The sequence below is a fragment of the Symsagittifera roscoffensis genome, chromosome 10, assembly GCF_963678635.1.
Source record: "Symsagittifera roscoffensis chromosome 10, txSymRosc1.1, whole genome shotgun sequence".
Classification (NCBI taxonomy): Eukaryota; Metazoa; Xenacoelomorpha; order Acoela; family Convolutidae; genus Symsagittifera; species Symsagittifera roscoffensis.
The window spans coordinates 2,899,234-2,917,046 of record NC_087071.1 but is presented as its reverse complement, the minus strand read 5'-3'; the positions used below and the strand labels follow the sequence as shown (position 1 = coordinate 2,917,046).

At 37.3% G+C, this 17,813-nt stretch overlaps 14 non-coding genes across 14 annotated transcripts; all 14 read left to right on the top strand.

Moving 5' to 3' along the window:
• Positions 1-790: 790 nt before the first annotated feature.
• On the top strand, positions 791-909 carry LOC134855829 (5S ribosomal RNA). Its single transcript, XR_010164671.1, has one exon. It is a non-coding gene; the product is annotated as a 5S ribosomal RNA (ribosomal RNA).
• A 1,163-nt stretch (positions 910-2,072) lies between these two features.
• On the top strand, positions 2,073-2,191 carry LOC134855828 (5S ribosomal RNA). The gene has a single exon (XR_010164670.1). It is a non-coding gene; the product is annotated as a 5S ribosomal RNA (ribosomal RNA).
• Positions 2,192-3,351: 1,160 nt separating this feature from the next.
• On the top strand, positions 3,352-3,470 carry LOC134855827 (5S ribosomal RNA). Its single transcript, XR_010164669.1, has one exon. It is a non-coding gene; the product is annotated as a 5S ribosomal RNA (ribosomal RNA).
• Positions 3,471-4,630: 1,160 nt separating this feature from the next.
• On the top strand, positions 4,631-4,749 carry LOC134855850 (5S ribosomal RNA). Its single transcript, XR_010164691.1, has one exon. It is a non-coding gene; the product is annotated as a 5S ribosomal RNA (ribosomal RNA).
• A 1,149-nt stretch (positions 4,750-5,898) lies between these two features.
• On the top strand, positions 5,899-6,017 carry LOC134855841 (5S ribosomal RNA). Its single transcript, XR_010164683.1, has one exon. It is a non-coding gene; the product is annotated as a 5S ribosomal RNA (ribosomal RNA).
• Positions 6,018-7,174: 1,157 nt separating this feature from the next.
• On the top strand, positions 7,175-7,292 carry LOC134855751 (5S ribosomal RNA). Its single transcript, XR_010164607.1, has one exon. It is a non-coding gene; the product is annotated as a 5S ribosomal RNA (ribosomal RNA).
• Positions 7,293-8,440: 1,148 nt separating this feature from the next.
• Positions 8,441-8,558, top strand: LOC134855765 (5S ribosomal RNA). The gene has a single exon (XR_010164620.1). It is a non-coding gene; the product is annotated as a 5S ribosomal RNA (ribosomal RNA).
• A 1,161-nt stretch (positions 8,559-9,719) lies between these two features.
• On the top strand, positions 9,720-9,837 carry LOC134855764 (5S ribosomal RNA). The gene has a single exon (XR_010164619.1). It is a non-coding gene; the product is annotated as a 5S ribosomal RNA (ribosomal RNA).
• Positions 9,838-11,003: 1,166 nt separating this feature from the next.
• On the top strand, positions 11,004-11,122 carry LOC134855826 (5S ribosomal RNA). Its single transcript, XR_010164668.1, has one exon. It is a non-coding gene; the product is annotated as a 5S ribosomal RNA (ribosomal RNA).
• A 1,152-nt stretch (positions 11,123-12,274) lies between these two features.
• Positions 12,275-12,392, top strand: LOC134855763 (5S ribosomal RNA). The gene has a single exon (XR_010164618.1). It is a non-coding gene; the product is annotated as a 5S ribosomal RNA (ribosomal RNA).
• Positions 12,393-13,558: 1,166 nt separating this feature from the next.
• On the top strand, positions 13,559-13,677 carry LOC134855825 (5S ribosomal RNA). The gene has a single exon (XR_010164667.1). It is a non-coding gene; the product is annotated as a 5S ribosomal RNA (ribosomal RNA).
• A 1,151-nt stretch (positions 13,678-14,828) lies between these two features.
• On the top strand, positions 14,829-14,947 carry LOC134855824 (5S ribosomal RNA). The gene has a single exon (XR_010164666.1). It is a non-coding gene; the product is annotated as a 5S ribosomal RNA (ribosomal RNA).
• A 1,155-nt stretch (positions 14,948-16,102) lies between these two features.
• Positions 16,103-16,221, top strand: LOC134855733 (5S ribosomal RNA). Its single transcript, XR_010164590.1, has one exon. It is a non-coding gene; the product is annotated as a 5S ribosomal RNA (ribosomal RNA).
• Positions 16,222-17,264: 1,043 nt separating this feature from the next.
• Positions 17,265-17,384, top strand: LOC134855758 (5S ribosomal RNA). Its single transcript, XR_010164613.1, has one exon. It is a non-coding gene; the product is annotated as a 5S ribosomal RNA (ribosomal RNA).
• The last annotated feature ends 429 nt before the right edge of the window (positions 17,385-17,813 follow it).

The following is a 17,813-nucleotide window of genomic DNA, read 5'->3' as shown; positions in this document are numbered from 1 at the left end:
ATCTTGGGGGACTGAGAAAATGAACCGATTTCGTCGGTCCAACACAAAGTTATAAGCTTTTGAAATCTCGGTGATGCCAAAAAGTTAAGCCTAATCGAGCGTGGTGCAAAAAATGAAATTATCAAATTTTTTGTTTTTTTTTTCGTTCAAAGTTCATTTTTTCATCTCGTTTCACAAATTTGAGCTCAGGACAATTCCAACGAGCCCAAAACGACGTTTGTAGCTCAAGTGTACGTGGAGTAATCATTGGTTGAAAATTTGGGGGGACCCGAATTTCGGCCATTTTGGACGAAAATCGGCCTAAAAGCTAACTTTTAACTTAGTGCCTTTTTTTTCTTGCATTTTTCAAGAGAATTGGGCTGTTTTCCGCTGTCGCAGAGTGCATTCAAAGAAAACTTATCAAATAGATTTGAATGATTACCTATTTAATAAGTTTATCACAACAATTAGGCTAAAAGCAACTGACAGTATCCTGGCTGGTATTCAATCATATGCCACTTACAATGAATGTGCGGCTATCATGCCATAGATGGTCATTCAAGGCACCTTGTACACGCTCCATAGGTTTTGACCAGCCGATTTGGCCATAAAACACATTGAGCCAAAAAAAATTCCAAACAATGTCAATTTTCAAAATTTTGTTTGAAATGCATAAAATATAACGTGAGCGTGCAAAATTTTACATGGTATAAGAGCATATTTTTACTCTCGCGCGAGGGCGAGTGTTTTAAAAGTAATGTACATAGACATATGCTAGTAAGGATAAAAATGAAAGCGGAGTAACTCAAATGCCTACGACCATACCATGTTGAATGCACCGGTTCTCGTCCGATCACCGAAGTTAAGCAACATTGGGCCTGGTTAGTACTTGGATGGGAGACCGCCTGGGAACACCAGGTGTTGTAGGCTTTTATTTAAAGCAAAAGTAATTCTTTTACTTTTATGCGCTAAGAGTTATTGCTGTTTAAAGTTCGGTGATGTCAAAAAGTTAAACCTAATCGAGCGTGGTGCAAAAATTTTCAATGGGTCAAATTTTGGCTAAAACAATAGAAAACCGAAAAATTTCTTTTGCAGTATCAATTTTGTGTACAGTCAGCTGCTGATAGGCCAAAAATAATGGAGATAACTTTTGGGGTCTTTGAGTTATAGCCTTTTGAATTTCGGTGATGTCAAAAAAATAAGCCCAATCGAGCCTGGTGAATTGCGCGAACGGCCATAACTTGCCCAAAAATTTTAAAATTTCCAAATTTTATTATTTGGATCGTAAGATTATAGTCAAATCTTGGGGGACTGAGAAAATGAACCGATTTCGTCGGTCCAACACAAAGTTATAAGCTTTTGAAATCTCAGTGATGCCAAAAAGTTAAGCCTAATCGAGCGTGGTGCAAAAAATGAAATTATCAAATTTTTTGTTTTTTTTTTTTCGTTCAAAGTTCATTTTTTCATCTCGTTTCACAAATTTGAGCTCAGGACAATTCCAACGAGCCCAAAACGACGTTTGTAGCTAAAGTGTACGTGGAGTAATCATCAGTTGAAAATTGGGAGGGACCCGAATTTCGGCCATTTTGGACGAAAATAGGCCTAAAAGCTAACTTTTAAGTTAGTGCAATTTTTTTTCTTGCATTTTTCAAGAGAATTGGGCTGCCTTCCGCTGTCGCAGAGTGCATTCAAAGAAAACTTATCAAATAGATTTGAATGATTACCTATTTAATAAGTTTATCACAACAATTAGGCTAAAAGCAACTGACAGTATCCTGGCTGGTATTCAATCATATGCCAATTACAATGAATGTGCGGCTATCATGCCATAGATGGTCATTCAAGGCACCTTGTACACGCTCCATAGGTTTTGACCAGCCGATTTGGCCATAAAACACATTGGGCCAAAAAAAATTCCAAACAATGTCAATTTTCAAAATTTTGTTTGAAATGCATAAAATATAACGTGAGCGTGCAAAATTTTACACGGTATAAGAGCATATTTTTACTCTCGCGCGAGGGCGAGTGTTTTAAAAGTAATGTACATAGACATATGCTAGTAAGGATAAAAATGAAAGCGGAGTAACTCAAATGCCTACGACCATACCATGTTGAATGCACCGGTTCTCGTCCGATCACCGAAGTTAAGCAACATTGGGCCTGGTTAGTACTTGGATGGGAGACCGCCTGGGAACACCAGGTGTTGTAGGCTTTTATTTAAAGCAAAAGTAAAACTTTTACTTTTATGCGCTAAGAGTTATTGCTGTTTAAAGTTCGGTGTTGTCAAAAAGTTAAGCCTAATCGAGCGTGGTGCAAAAATTTTCAATGGGTCAAATTTTGGCCAAAACAATAGAAAACCGAAAAATTTCTTTTGCAGTATCAATTTTGTGTACAATCAGCTGCTGATAGGCCAAAAATGATGGAGATAACTTTTGGGGTCTTTGAGTTATAGCCTTTTGAATTTCGGTGATGTCAAAAAAATAAGCCAAATCGAGCCTGGTGAATTGCGCGAACGGCCATAACTTGCCCAAAAATTTTAAAATTTCCAAATTTTATAATTTGGATCGTAAGATCATAGTCAAATCTTGGGGGACTGAGAAAATGAACCGATTTCGTCGGTCCAACACAAAGTTATAAGCTTTTGAAATCTCGGTGATGCCAAAAAGTTAAGCCTAATCGAGCGTGGTGCAAAAAATGAAATTATCAAAATTTTTGTTTTTTTTTCGTTCAAAGTTCATTTTTTCATCTTGTTTCATAAATTTGAGCTCAGGAAAATTCCAACGAGCCAAAAACGACTTTTGTACCTCAAGTGTACGTGGAGTAATCATCAGTTGAAAATTTGGGGGGACCCGAAATTCGGCCATTTTGGACGAAAATCGGCCTAAAAGCTAATTTTTAAATTGGTGCAATTTTTTTTCTTGCATTTTTCAAGAGAATTGGGCTGCCTTCCGCTGTCGCAGAGTGCATTCAAAGAAAACTTATCAAATAGATTTGAATGATTACCTATTTAATAAGTTTATCACAACAATTAGGCTAAAAGCAACTGACAGTATCCTGGCTGGTATTCAATAATATGCCACTTACAATGAATGTGCGGCTATCATGCCATAGATGGTCATTCAAGGCACCTTGTACACGCTCCATAGGTTTTGACCAGCCGATTTGGCCATAAAACACATTGGGCCAAAAAAAATTCCAAACAATGTCAATTTTCAAAATTTTGTTTGAAATGCATAAAATATAACGTGAGCGTGCAAAATTTTACATGGTATAAGAGCATATTTTTACTCTCGCGCGAGGGCGAGTGTTTTAAAAGTAAGGTACATAGACATATGCTAGTAAGGATAAAAATGAAAGCGGAGTAACTCAAATGCCTACGACCATACCATGTTGAATGCACCGGTTCTCGTCCGATCACCGAAGTTAAGCAACATTGGGCCTGGTTAGTACTTGGATGGGAGACCGCCTGGGAACACCAGGTGTTGTAGGCTTTTATTTAAAGCAAAAGTAATTCTTTTACTTTTATGCGCTAAGAGTTATTGCTGTTTAAAGTTCGGTGATGTCAAAAAGTTAAACCTAATCGAGCGTGGTGCAAAAATTTTCAATGGGTCAAATTTTGGCTAAAACAATAGAAAACCGAAAAATTTCTTTTGCAGTATCAATTTTTGTGTACAGTCAGCTGCTGATAGGCCAAAAATAATGGAGATAACTTTTGGGGTCTTTGAGTTATAGCCTTTTGAATTTCGGTGATGTCAAAAAAATAAGCCCAATCGAGCCTGGTGAATTGTACGAACGGCCATAACTTGCCCAAAAATTTTAAAATTTCCAAATTTTATTATTTGGATCGTAAGATTATAGTCAAATCTTGGGGGACTGAGAAAATGAACCGATTTTGTCGGTCCAACACAAAGTTATAAGCTTTTGAAATCTCGGTGATGCCAAAAAGTTAAGCCTAATCGAGCGTGGTGCAAAAAATGAAATTATCAAATTTTTTGTTTTTTTTTTCGTTCAAAGTTCATTTTTTCATCTTGTTTCATAAATTTGAGCTCAGGAAAATTCCAACGAGCCAAAAACGACTTTTGTACCTCAAGTGTACGTGGAGTAATCATCAGTTGAAAATTTGAGGGGACCCGAATTTCGGCCATTTTGGACGAAAATCGGCCTAAAAGCTAACTTTTAAGTTATTAATTTTTTTTCTTGCATTTTTCAGGAGAATTGGGCTGCCCTCTGCTGTCGCAGAGTGCATTCAAAGAGAACTTATCAAATAATTTTGAATACTTACCTATTTAATAAGTTTATCACAACAATTAGGCTAAAAGCTACTAACAGTATCCTGGAAGGTATTCAATCATATGCCACTTACAGTGAATGTGCGGCTATCATGCCATAGATGGTCATTCAAGGCACCTTGTACACGCTTCATGGGTTTTGACCAGCCGATTTGGCCATAAAACACATTGGGTCGAAAAAATTCCAAATAATGTCAATTTTCAAAATTTTGTTTGAAATGCATAAATTATAACGTGAGCGTGCAAAATTTTACATGGGTATAAGAGCATATTTTTACTCTCGCGCGAGGGCGAGTGTTATAAAAGTAATGTACATAGACATATGCTAGTAAGGATATAAATGAAAGCGGAGTAACTCAAATGCCTACGACCATACCATGTTGAATGCACCGGTTCTCGTCCGATCACCGAAGTTAATCAACATTGGGCCTGGTTAGTACTTGGATGGGAGACCACCTGGGAACACCAGGTGTTGTAGGCTTTTATTTAAAGCAAAAGTAATTCTTTTACTTTTATGCGCTAAGAGTTAGCGCTGTTTAAAGTTCGGTGATGTCAAAAAGTTAGGCCTAATCGAGCGTGGTGCAAAAATTTTTAATGGGTCAAATTTTGACCAAAACAATAAAAAACTGAAAAATTTCTTTTGCAGTATCAATTTTGTGTACAATCAGCTGCTGATAGGCCAAAACTAATGGAGATAACTTTTGGGGTCTTTGAGTTATAGTCTTTTGAATTTCGGTGATGTCAAAAAAATAAGCCCAATCGAGCCTGGTGAATTGCGCGAACGGCCATAACTTGCCCAAAAATTTTAAAATTTCCAATTTTTATTATTTTGATCGTAAGATCATAGTCAAATATGGGGGGAATGAGAAAATGAACCAATTTCGTCGGTCCAACACAAAGTTATAAGCTTTTGAAATCTTGGTGATGCCAAAAAGTTAAGCCTAATCGAGCGTGGTGCAAAAAATGAAATTATCAATTTTTTTTTGTTCAAAATTCAATTTTTTCATCTTGTTTCATAAATTTGAGCTCAGGAAAATTCCAACGAGCCCAAAACGACGTTTGTAGCTCAAGTGTAGGTGGAGTAATCATCAGTTTAAAATTTGGGGGGACCCGAATTTCGGCCATTTTGGACGAAAATCGGCCTAAAAGCTAACTTTTAAGTTAGTGCAGTTTTTTTTCTTGCATTTTTCATTAGAACTGGGCTGCCCTCCGCTGTCGCAGAGTGCATTCAAAGAAAACTTATCCAATAGATTTGAATACTTACCTATTTAATAAGTTTATCACAACAATTAGGCTAAAAGCAACTGACAGTATCCTGGCTGGTATTCAATCATATGCCACTTACAGTGAATGTGCGGCTATCATGCCATAGATGTTCATTCGTGACACCTTGTACACGCTCCATAGGTTTTGACCAGCCGATTTGGCCATAAAACAAATTGGGCCAAAAAAATTCCAAACAATGTCAATTTTCAAAAATTGTTTGAAAAGCATAATTATAACGTGAGCGTGCAAAATTTTACATGGTATAAGAGCATATTTTTACTCTCGCGCGAGGGCGAGTGTTTTAAAAGTAGTGTACATAGACATATGCTAGTAAGGATATAAATGAAAGCGCAGTAACTCAAATGCCTACGACCATACCATGTTGAATGCACCGGTTCTCGTCCGATCACCGAAGTTAAGCAACATTGGGCCTGGTTAGTACTTGGATGGGAGACCGCCTGAGAACACCGGGTGTTGTAGGCTTTTATTTAAAGCAAAAGTAATTCTTTTACTTTTATGCGCTAAGAGTTATTGCTGTTTAAAGTTCGGTGATGTCAAAAAGTTAAGCCTAATCGAGCGTGGTGCAAAAATTTTCAATGGGTCAAATTTTGACCAAAACAATAGAAAACCGAATTTTTTTTTTTGCAGTATCAATTTTGTGTACAATCAGCTGCTGATAGGCCAAAAATATTGGAGATAATTTTTGGGGTCTTTGAGTTGTAGCCTTTTGAATTTCGGTGATGTCAAAAAAATAAGCCCAATCGAGCCTGGTGAATTGCGCGAACGGCCATAACTTGCCCAAAAATTTTAAAATTTCCAAATTTTATTATTCGGATCGTAAGATCATAGTCAAATCTTGGGGGACTGAGAAAATGAACCAATTTCGTCGGTCCAACACAAAGTTATAAGCTTTTGAAATCTCGGTGATGCCAAAAAGTTAAGCCTAATCGAGCGTGGTGCAAAAAATGAAATTATCAAAAAAAATTTTTTTTATTCAAAGTTCATTTTTTTCATCTCGTTTCATAATTTTGAGCTCAAGAAAATTCCAACGAGCCCAAAACGACGTTTGTAGCTCAAGTGTAGGTGGAGTAATCATCAGTTTAAAATTTGGGGGGACCCGAATTTCGGCCATTTTGGACGAAAATCGGCCTAAAAGCTAACTTTTAAGTTAGTGCAGTTTTTTTTCTTGCATTTTTCAATATAACTGGGCTGCCCTCCGCTGTCGCAGAGTGCATTCAAAGAAAATTTGTCCAATAGTTTTGAATACTTACCTATTTAATAAGTTTATCACAACAATTAGGCTAAAAGCTAATAACAGTATCCTGGCTGGTATTCAATCATATGCCACTTACAGTGAATGTGCGGCTATCATGCCATAGATGGTCATTCAAGGCAGCTTGTACACGCCCCATAGGTTTTGACCAGCCGATTTGGCCATAAAACACATCGGGCCAAAAAAATTCCAAATAATGTCAATTTTCAAAATTTTGTTTGAAATGCATAAATTATAACGTGAGCGTGCAAAATTTTACATGGGTATTAGAGCATATTTTTACTCTCGCGCGAGGGCGAGTGTTATAAAAGTAATGTACATAGACATATGCTAGTAAGGATATAAATGAAAGCGGAGTAGCTCAAATGCATACGACCAACCATGTTGAATGCACCGGTTCTCGTCCGATCACCGAAGTTCAGCAACATTGGGCCTGGTTAGTACTTGGATGGGAGACCACCTGGGAACACCAGGTGTTGTAAGCTTTTATTTAAAGCAAAAGTAATTCTTTTACTTTTATGCGCTAAGAGTTATTGCTGTTTAAAGTTCGGTGATGTCAAAAAGTTAAGCCTAATCGAGCGTGGTGCAAAAATTTTCAATGGGGCAAATTTTGGCCAAAACAATAGAAAACCAAAATTTTTTTTGCAGTATCAATTTTGTGTACAATCAGCTGCTGATAGGCCAAAAATAATGGAGATAACTTTTGGGATCTTTGAGTTAGAGCCTTTTGAATTTCGGTTATGTCAAAAAATTAAGCCCAATCGAGCCTGGTGAATTGCGCGAACGGCCATAACTTGCCCAAAAATTTCAAAATTTCCAAATTTTATTACTTGGATCGTAAGACCATAGTCAAATCTTGGTGGACTGAGAAAATGAACCAATTTCGTCGGTCCAACACAAAGTTATAAGCTTTTGAAATCTCGGTGTTGCCAAAAAGTTAGGCCTAATCGAGCGTGGTGCAAAAAATGAAATTATCAAAATTTTTTTTTTCAAAGTTCAATTTTTTTATCTTGTTTCATGAATTTGAGCTCAGGAAAATTCCAACGAGCCCAAAACGACGTTTGTAGCTCAAGTGTACGTGGAGTAATCATCAGTTGAAAATTTGGGGGGACCCGAATTTCGGCCATTTTGGACGAAAATCGGCCTAAAAGCTAACTTTTAAGTTATTAATTTTTTTTCTTGCATTTTTCAGGAGAATTGGGCTGCCCGCCGCTGTCGCAGAGTGCATTCAAAGAAAATTTATCCAATAGTTTTGAATACTTACCTATTTAATAAGTTTATCACAACAATTAGGCTAAAAGCTACTAACAGTATCCTGGCTGGTATTCAATCATATGCCACTTACAGTGAATGTGCGGCTATCATGCCATAGATGGTCATTCAAGGCAGCTTGTACACGCTCCATAGGTTTTGACCAGCCGATTTGGCCATAAAACACATCGGGCCAAAAAAATTCCAAATAATGTCAATTTTCAAAATTTTGTTTGAAATGCATAAATTATAACGTGAGCGTGCAAAACTTTACATGGGTATTAGAGCATATTTTTACTCTCGCGCGAGGGCGAGTGTTATAACAGTAATGTACATAGACATATGCTAGTAAGGATATAAAAGAAAGCGGAGTAACTCAAATGCCTACGACCAACCATGTTGAATGCACCGGTTCTCGTCCGATCACCGAAGTTCAGCAACATTGGGCCTGGTTAGTACTTGGATGGGAGACCACCTGGGAACACCAGGTGTTGTACGCTTTTATTTAAAGCAAAAGTAATTCTTTTACTTTTATGCGCTAAGAGTTATCGCTGTTTAAAGTTCGGTGATGTCAAAAAGTTAGGCCTAATCGAGCGTGGTGCAAAATTTTTCAATGGGTCAAATTTTGGCCAAAACAATAGAAAACTGAAAAATTTCTTTTGCAGTATCAATTTTGTGTACAATCAGCTGCTGATAGGCTAAAACTAATGGAGATAACTTTTGGGGTCTTTGAGTTATAGTCTTTTGAATTTCGGTGATGTCAAAAAAACAAGCCCAATCGAGCCTGGTGAATTGCGCGAACGGCCGTAACTTGCCCAAAAATTTTAAAATTTCCAATTTTTATTATTTGGATCGTAAGATCATAGTCAAATATGGGGGGACTGAGAAAATGAACCGATTTCCGATTTCGTCGGTCCAACACAAAGTTATAAGCTTTTGAAATCTCGGTGATGCCAAAAAGTTAAGCTTAATCGAGCGTGGTGCAAAAAATGAAATTATCAAAAAAAATTTTTTTGTTCAAAGTTCATTTTTTTCATCTTGTTTCATAAATTTGAGCTCAGGACAATTCCAACGAGCCCAAAACGACGTTTGTAGCTCAAGTGTACGTGGAGTAATCATCAGTTGAAAATTTGGGGGGACCCGAATTTCGGCCATTTTGGACGAAAATCGGCCTAAAAGCTAACTTTTAAGTTATTAATTTTTTTTCTTGCATTTTTCAGGAGAATTGGGCTGCCCGCCGCTGTCGCAGAGTGCATTCAAAGAAAATTTATCCAATAGTTTTGAATACTTACCTATTTAATAAGTTTATCACAACAATTAGGCTAAAAGCTACTAACAGTATCCTGGCTGGTATTCAATCATATGCCACTTACAGTGAATGTGCGGCTATCATGCCATAGATGGTCATTCAAGGCAGCTTGTACACGCTCCATAGGTTTTGACCAGCCGATTTGGCCATAAAACACATCGGGCCAAAAAAATTCCAAATAATGTCAATTTTCAAAATTTTGTTTGAAATGCATAAATTATAACGTGAGCGTGCAAAACTTTACATGGGTATTAGAGCATATTTTTACTCTCGCGCGAGGGCGAGTGTTATAAAAGTAATGTACATAGACATATGCTAGTAAGGATATAAATGAAAGCGGAGTAACTCAAATGCCTACGACCAACCATGTTGAATGCACCGGTTCTCGTCCGATCACCGAAGTTCAGCAACATTGGGCCTGGTTAGTACTTGGATGGGAGACCACCTGGGAACACCAGGTGTTGTACGCTTTTATTTAAAGCAAAAGTAATTCTTTTACTTTTATGCGCTAAGAGTTATCGCTGTTTAAAGTTCGGTGATGTCAAAAAGTTAGGCCTAATCGTGCGTGGTGCCCAAGTTTTTCAATGGGTCAAATTTTGGCCAAAACAATAGAAAACTGATAAATTTCTTTTGCAGTATCAATTTTGTGTACAATCAGCTGCTGATAGGCTAAAACTAATGGAGATAACTTTTGGGGTCTTTGAGTTATAGTCTTTTGAATTTCGGTGATGTCAAAAAAACAAGCCCAATCGAGCCTGGTGAATTGCGCGAACGGCCGTAACTTGCCCAAAAATTTTAAAATTTCCAATTTTTATTATTTGGATCGTAAGATCATAGTCAAATATGGGGGGACTGAGAAAATGAACTGATTTCCGATTTCGTCGGTCCAACACAAAGTTATAAGCTTTTGAAATCTCGGTGATGCCAAAAAGTTAAGCTTAAGCGAGCGTGGTGCAAAAAATGAAATTATCAAAAAAAATTTTTTTGTTCAAAGTTCATTTTTTCATCTTGTTTCATAAATTTGAGCTCAGGACAATTCCAACGAGCCCAAAACGACGTTTGTAGCTCAAGTGTAGCTGGAGTAATCATCAGTTTAAAATTTGGGGGGGCCCGAATTTCAGCCATTTTGGACGAATATCGGCCTAAAAGCTAACTTTTAAGTTAGTGCAGTTTTTTTTCTTGCAATTTTCAAGAGAATTTGGCTGCCTTCCGCTGTCGCAGAGTGCATTCAAAGAAAACTTATCAAATAGATTTGAATACTTACCTATTTAATAAGTTTATCACAACAATTAGGCTAAAAGCAATTGACAGTATCCTGGCTGGTATTCAATCATATGCCACTTACAGTGAATGTGCGGCTATCAAGCCATAGATGGTCATTCATTCATGGCACCTTGTACACGCTCCATAGGTTTTGACCAGCCGATTTGGCCATAAAACACATTGGGTCGAAAAAACTCCAAACAATGTCAGTTTTCAAAATTTAGTTTGAAAAGCATAAATTATAACGTGAGCGTGCAAAATTTTACATGGTATAAGAGCATATTTTTACTCTCGCGCGAGGGCGAGTGTTTTAAAAGTAGTGTACATAGACATATGTTAGTAAGGATATAAATGAAAGCGGAGTAACTCAAATGCCTACGACCATACCATGTTGAATGCACCGGTTCTCGTCCGATCACCGAAGTTAAGCAACATTGGGCCTGGTTAGTACTTGGATGGGAGACCGCCTGGGAACACCAGGTGTTGTAGGCTTTTATTTAAAGCAAAAGTAATTCTTTTACTTTTATGCGCTAAGAGTTATTGCTGTTTAAAGTTCGGTGATGTCAAAAAGTTAAGCCTAATCGAGCGTGGTGCAAAAATTTTCAATGGGTCAAATTTTGGCCAAAACAATAGAAAACCGAATTTTTTTTTGCAGTATCAATTTTGTGTGCAATCAGCTGCTGATAGGCCAAAAATAATGGAGATAACTTTTGGGGTCTTTGAGTTATAGCTTTTTGAATTTCGGTGATGTCAAAAAATTAAGCCCAATCGAGCCTGGTGAATAGCGCGAACGGCCATAACTTGCCCAAAAATTTCAAAATTTCCAAATTTTATTATTTGGATCGTAAGATCATAGTCAAATCTTGGGGGACTGAGAAAATGAACCAATTTCGTCGGTCCAACACAAAGTTATAAGCTTTTGAAATCTCGGTGATGCCAAAAAGTTAAGCCTAATCGAGCGTGGTGCAAAAAATGAAATTATCAACATTTTTTTTTTTCGTTCAAAGTTCACTTTTTCATCTTGTTTCATAAATTTGAGCTCAGGACAATTCCAACGAGCCCAAAACGACGTTTGTAGCTCAAGTGTAGCTGGAGTAATCATCAGTTTAAAATTTGGGGGGACCCGAATTTCGGCCATTTTGGACGAAAATCGGCCTAAGAGCTAACTTTTAAGTTATTAATTTTTTTTCTTGCATTTTTCAGGAGAATTGGGCTGCCCGCCGCTGTCGCAGAGTGCATTCAAAGAAAATTTATCCAATAGTTTTGAATACTTACCTATTTAATAAGTTTATCACAACAATTAGGCTAAAAGCTACTAACAGTATCCTGGCTGGTATTCAATCATATGCCACTTACAGTGAATGTGCGGCTATCATGCCATAGATGGTCATTCAAGGCAGCTTGTACACGCTCCATAGGTTTTGACCAGCCGATTTGGCCATAAAACACATCGGGCCAAAAAAATTCCAAATAATGTCAATTTTCAAAATTTTGTTTGAAATGCATAAATTATAACGTGAGCGTGCAAAACTTTACATGGGTATTAGAGCATATTTTTACTCTCGCGCGAGGGCGAGTGTTATAAAAGTAATGTACATAGACATATGCTAGTAAGGATATAAATGAAAGCGGAGTAACTCAAATGCCTACGACCAACCATGTTGAATGCACCGGTTCTCGTCCGATCACCGAAGTTCAGCAACATTGGGCCTGGTTAGTACTTGGATGGGAGACCACCTGGGAACACCAGGTGTTGTACGCTTTTATTTAAAGCAAAAGTAATTCTTTTACTTTTATGCGCTAAGAGTTATCGCTGTTTAAAGTTCGGTGATGTCAAAAAGTTAGGCCTAATCGTGCGTGGTGCCCAAGTTTTTCAATGGGTCAAATTTTGGCCAAAACAATAGAAAACTGATAAATTTCTTTTGCAGTATCAATTTTGTGTACAATCAGCTGCTGATAGGCTAAAACTAATGGAGATAACTTTTGGGGTCTTTGAGTTATAGTCTTTTGAATTTCGGTGATGTCAAAAAAACAAGCCCAATCGAGCCTGGTGAATTGCGCGAACGGCCGTAACTTGCCCAAAAATTTTAAAATTTCCAATTTTTATTATTTGGATCGTAAGATCATAGTCAAATATGGGGGGACTGAGAAAATGAACTGATTTCCGATTTCGTCGGTCCAACACAAAGTTATAAGCTTTTGAAATCTCGGTGATGCCAAAAAGTTAAGCTTAATCGAGCGTGGTGCAAAAAATGAAATTATCAAAAAAAAATTTTTTGTTCAAAGTTCATTTTTTCATCTTGTTTCATAAATTTGAGCTCAGGACAATTCCAACGAGCCCAAAACGACGTTTGTAGCTCAAGTGTAGCTGGAGTAATCATCAGTTTAAAATTTGGGGGGGCCCGAATTTCAGCCATTTTGGACGAAAATCGGCCTAAAAGCTAACTTTTAAGTTAGTGCAGTTTTTTTTCTTGCAATTTTCAAGAGAATTTGGCTGCCTTCCGCTGTCGCAGAGTGCATTCAAAGAAAACTTATCAAATAGATTTGAATACTTACCTATTTAATAAGTTTATCACAACAATTAGGCTAAAAGCAATTGACAGTATCCTGGCTGGTATTCAATCATATGCCACTTACAGTGAATGTGCGGCTATCAAGCCATAGATGGTCATTCATTCATGGCACCTTGTACACGCTCCATAGGTTTTGACCAGCCGATTTGGCCATAAAACACATTGAGTCGAAAAAACTCCAAACAATGTCAGTTTTCAAAATTTAGTTTGAAAAGCATAAATTATAACGTGAGCGTGCAAAATTTTACATGGTATAAGAGCATATTTTTACTCTCGCGCGAGGGCGAGTGTTTTAAAAGTAGTGTACATAGACATATGTTAGTAAGGATATAAATGAAAGCGGAGTAACTCAAATGCCTACGACCATACCATGTTGAATGCACCGGTTCTCGTCCGATCACCGAAGTTAAGCAACATTGGGCCTGGTTAGTACTTGGATGGGAGACCGCCTGGGAACACCAGGTGTTGTAGGCTTTTATTTAAAGCAAAAGTAATTCTTTTACTTTTATGCGCTAAGAGTTATTGCTGTTTAAAGTTCGGTGATGTCAAAAAGTTAAGCCTAATCGAGCGTGGTGCAAAAATTTTCAATGGGTCAAATTTTGGCCAAAACAATAGAAAACCGAATTTTTTTTGCAGTATCAATTTTGTGTGCAATCAGCTGCTGATAGGCCAAAAATAATGGAGATAACTTTTGGGGTCTTTGAGTTATAGCTTTTTGAATTTCGGTGATGTCAAAAAATTAAGCCCAATCGAGCCTGGTGAATAGCGCGAACGGCCATAACTTGCCCAAAAATTTCAAAATTTCCAAATTTTATTATTTGGATCGTAAGATCATAGTCAAATCTTGGGGGACTGAGAAAATGAACCAATTTCGTCGGTCCAACACAAAGTTATAAGCTTTTGAAATCTCGGTGATGCCAAAAAGTTAAGCCTAATCGAGCGTGGTGCAAAAAATGAAATTATCAACATTTTTTTTTTCGTTCAAAGTTCACTTTTTCATCTTGTTTCATAAATTTGAGCTCAGGACAATTCCAACGAGCCCAAAACGACGTTTGTAGCTCAAGTGTAGCTGGAGTAATCATCAGTTTAAAATTTGGGGGGACCCGAATTTCGGCCATTTTGGACGAAAATCGGCCTAAGAGCTAACTTTTAAGTTAGTGCAGTTTTTTTTCTTGCAATTTTCAAGAGAATTGGGCTGCCTTCCGCTGTCGCAGAGTGCATTCAAAGAAAACTTATCAAATAGATTTGAATACTTACCTATTTAATAAGTTTATCACAACAATTAGGCTAAAAGCAATTGACAGTATCCTGGCTGGTATTCAATCATATGCCACTTACAGTGAATGTGCGGCTATCAAGCCATAGATGGTCATTCATGGCACCTTGTACACGCTCCATAGGTTTTGACCAGCCGATTTGGCCATAAAACACATTGGGTCGAAAAAACTCCAAACAATGTCAGTTTTCAAAATTTAGTTTGAAAAGCATAAATTATAACGTGAGCGTGCAAAATTTTACATGGTATAAGAGCATATTTTTACTCTCGCGCGAGGGCGAGTGTTTTAAAAGTAGTGTACATAGACATATGTTAGTAAGGATATAAATGAAAGCGGAGTAACTCAAATGCCTACGACCATACCATGTTGAATGCACCGGTTCTCGTCCGATCACCGAAGTTAAGCAACATTGGGCCTGGTTAGTACTTGGATGGGAGACCGCCTGGGAACACCAGGTGTTGTAGGCTTTTATTTAAAGCAAAAGTAATTCTTTTACTTTTATGCGCTAAGAGTTATTGCTGTTTAAAGTTCGGTGATGTCAAAAAGTTAAGCCTAATCGAGCGTGGTGCAAAAATTTTCAATGGGTCAAATTTTGGCCAAAACAATAGAAAACCGAATTTTTTTTTTGCAGTATCAATTGTGTGCAATCAGCTGCTGATAGGCCAAAAATAATGGAGATAACTTTTGGGGTCTTTGAGTTATAGCTTTTTGAATTTCGGTGATGTCAAAAAATTAAGCCCAATCGAGCCTGGTGAATAGCGCGAACGGCCATAACTTGCCCAAAAATTTCAAAATTTCCAAATTTTATTATTTGGATCGTAAGATCATAGTCAAATCTTGGGGGACTGAGAAAATGAACCAATTTCGTCGGTCCAACACAAAGTTATAAGCTTTTGAAATCTCGGTGATGCCAAAAAGTTAAGCCTAATCGAGCGTGGTGCAAAAAATGAAACTATCAACATTTTTATTTTTTTTTTCGTTCTAAGTTCACTTTTCTATCTTGTTTCATAAATTTGAGCTCAGGACAATTCCAACGAGCCCAAAACGACGTTTGTAGCTCAAGTGTAGCTGGAGTAATCATCAGTTGAAAATTTGGGGGGACCCGAATTTCGGCCATTTGGACGAAAATCGGCCTAAAAGCTAATTTTTAAATTGTTGCAATTTTTTTTCTTGCATTTTTCAAGAGAATGGGCTGCCCGCCGCTGTCACAGAGTGCATTCAAAGAAAATTTATCCAATAGTTTTGAATACTTACCTATTTAATAAGTTTATCACAACAAATAGGCTAAAAGCAACTGACAGTATCCTGGCTGGTATTCAATCATATGCCACTTACAGTGAATGTGCGGCTATCATGCCATAGATGGTCATTCAAGGCACCTTGTACACGCTCCATAGGATTTGACCAGCCGATTTGGCCATAAAACACATTGGGTCAAAAAATTCCAAACAATGTCAATTTTCAAAATTTTGTTTGAAATGCATAAATTATAACGTGAGCGTGCAAAATTTTACATGGGTATAAGAGCGTATTTTTACTCTCGCGCGAGGGCGAGTGTTATAAAAGTAATGTACATAGACATTTGCTAGTAAGGATATAAATGAAAGCGGAGTAACTCAAATGCCTACGACCATACAATGTTGAATGCACCGGTTCTCGTCCGATCACCAAAGTTAAGCAACATTGGGCCTGGTTAGTACTTGGATGGGAGACCGCCTGGGAACACCAGGTATTGTAGGCGTTTATTTAAAGCAAAAGTAATTCTTTTACTTTCATGCGCTAAGAGTTATTGCTGTTTAAAGTTCGGTGATGTCAAAAAGTTAAGCCTAATCGAGCGTGGTGCAAAAATTTTCAATGGGTCAAATTTTGTCCAAAACAATAGAAAACCGAAAAATGTCTTTTGCAGTATCAATTTTGTGTGCAATCAGCTGCTGATAGGCCAAAAATAATGGAGATAACTTTTGGGGTCTTTGAGTTATAGCTTTTTGAATTTCGGTGATGTCAAAAAAATAAGCCCAATCGAGCCTGGTGAATTGCGCGAACGGCCATAACTTGCCCAAAAATTTTAAAATTTCCAAATTTTATTATTTGGATCGTAAGATCATAGTCAAATCTTGGGGGACTGAGAAAATGAACCAATTTGGTCGGTCCAACACAAAGTTATAAGCTTTTGAAATCTCGGTGATGCCAAAAAGTTAAGCCTAATCGAGCGTGGTGCAAAAAATGAAATTATCAAAATTTTTGTTTTTTTTTCGTTCTAAGTTCATTTTTTCATCTTGTTTCATAAATCGGCCTAAAAGCTAATTTTTAAATTGGTGCAATTTTTTTTCTTGCATTTTTCAAGAGAATTGGGCTGCCCTCTGCTGTCGCAGAGTGCATTCAAAGAAAATTTATCAAATAGTTTTGAATACTTACCTATTTAATATGTTTATCACAACAATTAGGCTAAAAGCAACTGACAGTATCCTGGCTGGTATTCAATCATATGTCACTTACAGTGAATGTGCGTCTATCATGCCATAGATGGTCATTCAAGGCACCTTGTACACGCTCCATAGGTTTTGACCAGCCGATTTGGCCATAAAACACATTGGGCCAAAAAAATTCCAAACAATGTCAATTTTCAAAATTTTGTTTGAAATGCATCAATTATAACGTGAGCGTGCAAAATTTTACATGGTATAAGAGCATATTTTTACTCTCGCGCGAGGGCAAGTATTTTTAAAAGAAGTGTACATAGACAAATGCTAGTAAGGATATAAATGAAAGCGGAGTAACTCAAATGCCTACGACCATACCATGTTGAATGCACCGGTTCTCGTCCGATCACCGAAGTTAAGCAACATTTGGCCATGGTTAGTACTTGGATGGGAGACCGCCTGGGAACACCAGGTATTGTAGGCGTTTATTTAAAGCAAAAGTAATTCTTTTACTTTTATGCGCTAAGAGTTATTGCTGTTTAAAGTTCGGTGATGTCAATAAGTTAAGCCTAATCGAGCGTGGTGCAAAAATTTTCAATGGGTCAAATTTTGTCCAAAACAATAGAAAACCGAAAAATTTCTTTTGCAGTATCAATTTTGTGTACAATCAGCTGCTGATAGGCCAAAAATAATGGAGATAACTTTTGGAGTCTTTGAGTTATAGCCTTTTGAATTTCGGTGATGTCAAAAAAATAAGCCCAATCGAGCCTGGTGAATTGCGCGAACGGCCATAACTTGCCCAAAAATTTTAAAATTTCCAAATTTTATTATTTGGCTCGTAAGATCATAGTCAAATCTTGGGGACTGAAAAAATTAACCGATTTCGTCGGTCCAACACAAAGTTATAAGCTTT